At 42.1% G+C, this 6,000-nt stretch overlaps 1 protein-coding gene across 5 annotated transcripts in view; it reads right to left on the bottom strand.

Annotated features, from left to right (window-relative positions):
• Asap1 (ArfGAP with SH3 domain, ankyrin repeat and PH domain 1) overlaps nt 1-6,000 on the bottom strand; it is a 315,053-nt gene that overhangs the window by 110,385 nt on the left and 198,668 nt on the right. The window lies entirely within an intron of this gene.

Below are 6,000 nucleotides of genomic sequence, written 5' to 3'. Positions count from 1 at the left end.
AAAGAAAGAAAGAAAGAAAGAAAGAAAGAAAGAAAGAAAGAAAGAAACCAGCACCAATTATTTACCGAGCATGTCCAAAGGCTGGCAGTTCAATGAATGTTCTTCCTTTTTTTTTTTTTTTTTTTTTTTAATTTTGAGACAGGGTCTGATATATATCGTTCAGGCTAGCCTCAAACTTGCAACCTTTCTGCTGGGGCCTCTCTTGTGCTGTGATACAGGTCTGTGCCATCACGCCTGGATGACCCTGGCACTCTCACCCTGTCTGTCTGTCTGTCTCTTTTTCTCTCTCCCTCCCTTCCTCTTTCTCTAAGGAGGAATCCTGCTTTTTTCATAGCACTCAGCTCGTTTATATCCCAACACTTCCACAGACTCTCCAATTACTTAAGGGAAAAATTCTCACCACATTCTCCAGCAACTGAGAAACTATGAGGAAATTTCTCATTAGAAAACTCAATCTTGGAACACAAAAGAAAACCTTACGTGTTGTAGCATGTTTCTTTGTCTGCATCTAATCTTGATTCTTTATTTTGTTTTATGCCTTAGGTCTGCAAAAAAGCATCTCTAAAACTTTTTTTTTTTTTTTTTTTTTTTTTTTTTTTTAGGCACAAAGTATACATGGTAGATCAGGTGGCTCTGTGTTTAAAGCATAGTCTTGGTACTTAATCAGCGCAAGCTTTACTGTTTGGCTTAGAAATCACCACCACAACAATAACAACAACAGAAACTGGCATACAAGGGGTATTCATCTTCTATTTATCGATCAATTTTCTCCTTCGTTCTTGCTTTCAAGTCCGTAAACTAAGGCCAACTTTATAGGAATTCAGTGATGTCAAGGACTTGACATGAAGACCACAAACATGTCTCAGTAGAGTGGATACACACTCAGTGGTTCCTACTCCCACAAAACACCCTTCTGTCCTTTTGTCCAGGCCTTTTGTCCTTTTGTCATCCTTTATCACATAGCTTCTCCCCTCCTCTGTCTCTCCTGTCCTCTTCACCTGTCTGACTTAATCGTACTGGAACACTTCTTCCTGTCACTGGGACTTTACTATTTTCTATCTAGGGTTACTGCTTTGAGATTTCAAGTCTTATCACTTTAAATGCTTTCCAAAAGGTATAAGTTGATAGCCTGACCCAGAGCCCACTCCTAAAACATAAACTTACATATCCAACTACTTATCTAATATCTCCATTTGGATGCCCAGTCAATAGGATACAATGGACCCTCTTGGTCTTCTTCCTCAAGCCTTTTATCTCACTTAGTCATGGCAAACAGCATTAGAGAAGCTGCAATGTGAAACTTATCAAGTCATACTTGGTTTTTCTTTTTCATACCTTGGTACCTCAGAGTGGCCACAGCCACTTAACACTGAGAATCCCACCTTTAAGATACACCCCAATCTGAGAACTTCTCATCACCACATGCTAATCATCACCTACTCGGCATCACCTCTTTCTTCCGGTCCTTTGGTTTCTGCTCTTGCTCTGTTACTAAAACAGCACCTTGCATGGCCCCATTAGACCGTGCATCAGATGCTAACTCCCGTCATACAAGTTGCCATTCCCGAGGCACCCCCAGGTTCACGACCTTTACAGGCATACGGAGAGGAGTGCAGTACCTCCCCATACTGTGGAATTAATGTATGGAAGCTGGCTTAGCTGGCAACCGAGTCGGAGGTGATAATCCTTTCATGCCAGCCTTTCAAACTTTCCAGTTTAGCTCAAATCTCCATCTCTCTATTCCTCAGTTTTGGTGTACAAAGAATCTGTATTCGTGTGGAAGCCCACAGTGCATGCCTAAAGAAACTTTTGGAGTCCTGAGCCTTCCCTTAATTAGAACCTTTCCTTGCCCATAAGTCCTGTACTTCTGCATGGCTTTCTGTTTCATCTATGTACATACATATCTTTCTGTAGGAGGCACAGATTGCCTCTGGTCATCTCTGTATGCCCACTCAATAGACAACACTGTTGATTTCTCAGGAAGCTGAACTTAGGATGTTAGGGCTTCTAACATAATCTGTTAAGCTTTCTGAAATTTCTTAGGCTGTTTATCCCTAGCTATTCAACAACTGAAATGAAATGCTTCACTTTCAAACACTCCTCATTAATTGTACAGGAACAATGGCCATTCATGAAATGTAACACCAGCCTGGGGAAAAATGGGCAAGAAGCATAAACGTCATCTAGTGAGACCAGATAAAGCCCACAAAGACTTCTGCTCATCATAGCATTAAAATTCTTGATGCCTACAGTGGCTATAAGCATCTCAGGTTGAGATATTTTAAAAAGAGAAAATGCAGAAAGGCTACATACACAGCTACAACAGGCTGTGCATGTCTGCCCCAAAGCCAGGCCTTCTGCCTGGATCATAGAAGCCCAGTAACCACTGAGAAGCCCACCTAATCCTTCTTCCTGATTCTGTAATCCAGTGAGCAACAAAGAGGTTCATTTCAACCCTTCCAGAGGAAAAAACACCTCACTGGTAAGTGATAAACACTGGCACACAAGCTTTCTGCCGGTTAACTTAAAATCATACAATTCTCAAATGAAATGTGTACAAATGTGTAAATTAACAAAATATCTGCTACTCACTACCCAGATTAAAAAAGAATTATTACAAATTAGTTCTGGAACCCCTTTCTGGGCATCCCACAAAACTGCAATCACTCCTCTTCCTCCCTTGACATTTATTACCCTGAAATATAATTGCATGCCGAGGTTAGGAAGAATTATGAGAACCCTGGAAGATTAGCAATGATAACTCACTGCAAAATCAGACGGACTAAGCAGAGCTAGGTCATGGGAGGGGATAGTGATTTGTGTTGAGAATGTTCTCTGGCCTAACTGTTCTCTCTATAATCCCCCATTCCTCCTCACCAGATCTCTGCAAAGTGTAGCAGATGAGCGGTGGCAAGCCAGACTGGGTAAGAAAGCATAGGCTGGGTCGTAGATCTGGAAACCTCTATAGTGCCCATGTGTGCATCAATGAGTGTATTTCCGAACACAGTGATGTATCATATATGTGCGATATTCTGGTATGGAGACAGATATTAAAATACAGTGGTAGGTTGAATTTGAAGATAATAATACTAAGGGAGTAGCATAAGCACAAAGTGTGCCCGTCATTATGATCTCAGAGCTGCCTGTAATAGCTAACAGCACAGGAATAGGTCTCATGCATTTTAAGTATCATCTAGCTTATGGCATTATAAATCTATCAGAGACAGTTTATTGAAAGAACTCTCCCCCACTCCCACCCCTCACAAAATACCCCTACATCTGTACAAAACAAAGAGTTTTCCAGGAAGATTTTTTTTTTCAGTGTGTTAACAGTGAGGCAGTGACACTGCTCTGTGGAGGAAATATCACATCATGGGCAGAGACAAAGGGAGGCCATATTAGAGGGCAGTCGGTCATGTGAATGTGCTATCACCTCAGGCGTGCAGGAAAGAAGAAAGAAATAAAGGTTTTAGGAGACACCATCACAGAAATAGGCTTGTAACTAAAGAGAGGGACTATAGGTACAGGAAATGGCCTGATCACTCGAAGAGATGAGAGAACAAGAGAAAGTTCTCCTTTATAGTCTGCACTGGGAGACTTAGTGAACTGTGGGAAGAAAGTGGTAGCATACAGAGACTATTTTGGCGAGGCTCACAATTTACAGGCCTTTTGTGGTGTGGCACAAGTTTGCATGGCTGAAGCCTTCAGACATGTACAAAACATGCCCTTTCTATATTGCTCTGTGTCTCTGTCAATCCTGCTTGGCAGTCCCAGTCACCGAAAAGCTCTCTCCTGCTCAACTGCAAAATCCAAGTGTGATGAACTTTTATTCAGTGCTTGTGTGTTCAGTACCTTGGTCAAGTGGCCTTCTCTATGCCATATCTGCAAGATGGAGGGACACCAATGGCACTTGCCTCACAGATGATTAAGATACTGTAGGTCAAATGCTTACTGTATAAGTGTAGTAAGCATGTGATGACAAATGACTACAGTGTTGGTGGTGCCATTGCCGCCCACTTTGCTCACTGCAGTGTAACTGGTCTTTCATCCTCTGGCCAGGTGGCAAAGGTATCAGAAACACTCTGAAATCAGGAAGCTAAGAGCTCACACCCTGAGGGTTAGGAATGCATTGCAGTTTCATTGCTTAAGCACACCCTGAGGACTTCCTCAATAATTCACAAACAACACCAGTTACTGAGCAGGCCTTTCTCTGACAGCTGCTTACTTGGGGTAGAAGTTACTATACTTTCAGACTGGTTGGCCAACCCAACCTTTGGCAACTGCCATTTATCAAGCACTGAGTATTTAGTGGGACCCATCACACTAAATATTGTTAACACCCATACAATAGTCCTTTGAGGCACTATTTCTGAATTTATATTTTTATTTATCTGCACATGTGTGTTCCTGCTCATCTGTGTGTGCATCACATGCGTGCAGCACCCACAGAAGCCAGAACAAGGTGTTGGATTTCCTGGACCTGGAGCTACCAGAGGCTATGCGCTGCCTAATGTGGATGCTGGGAAACAAACCTGAATCCTCTTCAAGAGCAGCAGATTCTCTGGATCTTTGAGCCATCTCTCCAGCCATGAAGGCATTGCTTCATAGGTAAACGAAACTGAGGGATGAAGTCAGGATTAGACACCAGCAACACTTAATTTCAAATCACACCCTTTCTGCTGACCCAACTCAGTTAAGCCTATCTGATGCACCAGAACACTGTGTCAACACTTACTCGGAATCTACAACATGAAAAGCTTAAGGTAGGGCCAGGCACCCAACAGGCTTCTCTGTGCCTTAGTGACACCAACAATGCAATAGTTATAATTAGTTGTGAGTCAATGTGCCAGAGGTACACTAAGTATTCCTTCTATGTTAACTCATCCAGTGTCCACAATTACATGTGTTGTTACCATCCTCGTTTTAAACATGTGGAAGGGGTGAGAGAGGCTAAGCAGCCAATGAGAAGGGGCAGCAGGACTGAGGCCTGGCCCATGCTCTCAGCATCTTGTCCTGGCTGAGCTCTAACACATCGAGACAGATGCCAAGTAAAAGAAGGGTGTGGAATTTGGGTACTGTAGTTCTAGGCTTTATTGCCTGGTCCTGGCTAGATGACTAGACTCCCGAGCACCTCAATCCTCTCATGTATAAAGCAAGTCTAGTAAGACTCACTGCTCAGGTGTCATAATAAATAGCAGAGATCCTTTAGAAGAACACTAAAGCCACAAAAAACCCCATCAGGCTTCTTTCTGGTTAGTGAATATTAGGACCTCAAGGGACGGTCACCAGAAGCCCATTTCCAAGCACAACCCCTAATGTGACTGAGGCACAGAGAAGCACACAGACCTGGAGGGTCTGAATACCTGCTCTGGTCTTCATTGGCCATGTGACCTTAGAAAAATTACTTAGCTTTTCATGGTCTCCAGTTCATTTGTGAAACTACGTCTGTAAAATACATGGCAGATTTCTAATATTTTTACATTTAGGTCAATGATCCTGAGACTGGGTTAAAGTGTCAATATTAATTAATGGGTATCAATATAAACTTAATATCATGGTATCCTTTGGAGAATTCTGGTAAGATAGCAATCAGGTAATAGTATCTAGTTGGCATTGTCATTATGGGGAACTGAAGAATGGCTATAATGTGCCACATTCAGTTTCTAGCATATGAGGTGTTTAAGTACTAGTACTCATTCCAAAGTGAGTTTCATTTTCATGTCTTCTCTTCTTTTTTGAGCGTCTGGCCTTCCTGCTGGGTTTTTATTTTCTTCTGTGCAGAGTCTAGAACAGTGGTTCTCAACTTGTGAGTCATGACCCTAAAGGGGTCACATATCAGGTATCCTTCTTATCAGATATTTACATTACAATTCACAACAGTGGCAAAATCACAGTTATGAAGTAACAACAAAAGTAATTTTATAGTTAGGGGACAGTTGCAGACTGTCACCGCAACATGAAGCACTGAATTAAAGTGTCGCGGCATTAGGAAGTTTGAGT

The sequence above is a fragment of the Psammomys obesus genome, unplaced genomic scaffold (genome assembly GCF_907164565.1).
Source record: "Psammomys obesus unplaced genomic scaffold, mPsaObe1.curated_primary_1811, whole genome shotgun sequence".
Taxonomy (NCBI): Eukaryota; Metazoa; Chordata; class Mammalia; order Rodentia; family Muridae; genus Psammomys; species Psammomys obesus.
Note: the sequence above shows the minus strand (reverse complement) of the source record. Positions and strands in the feature narration are given on the sequence as shown.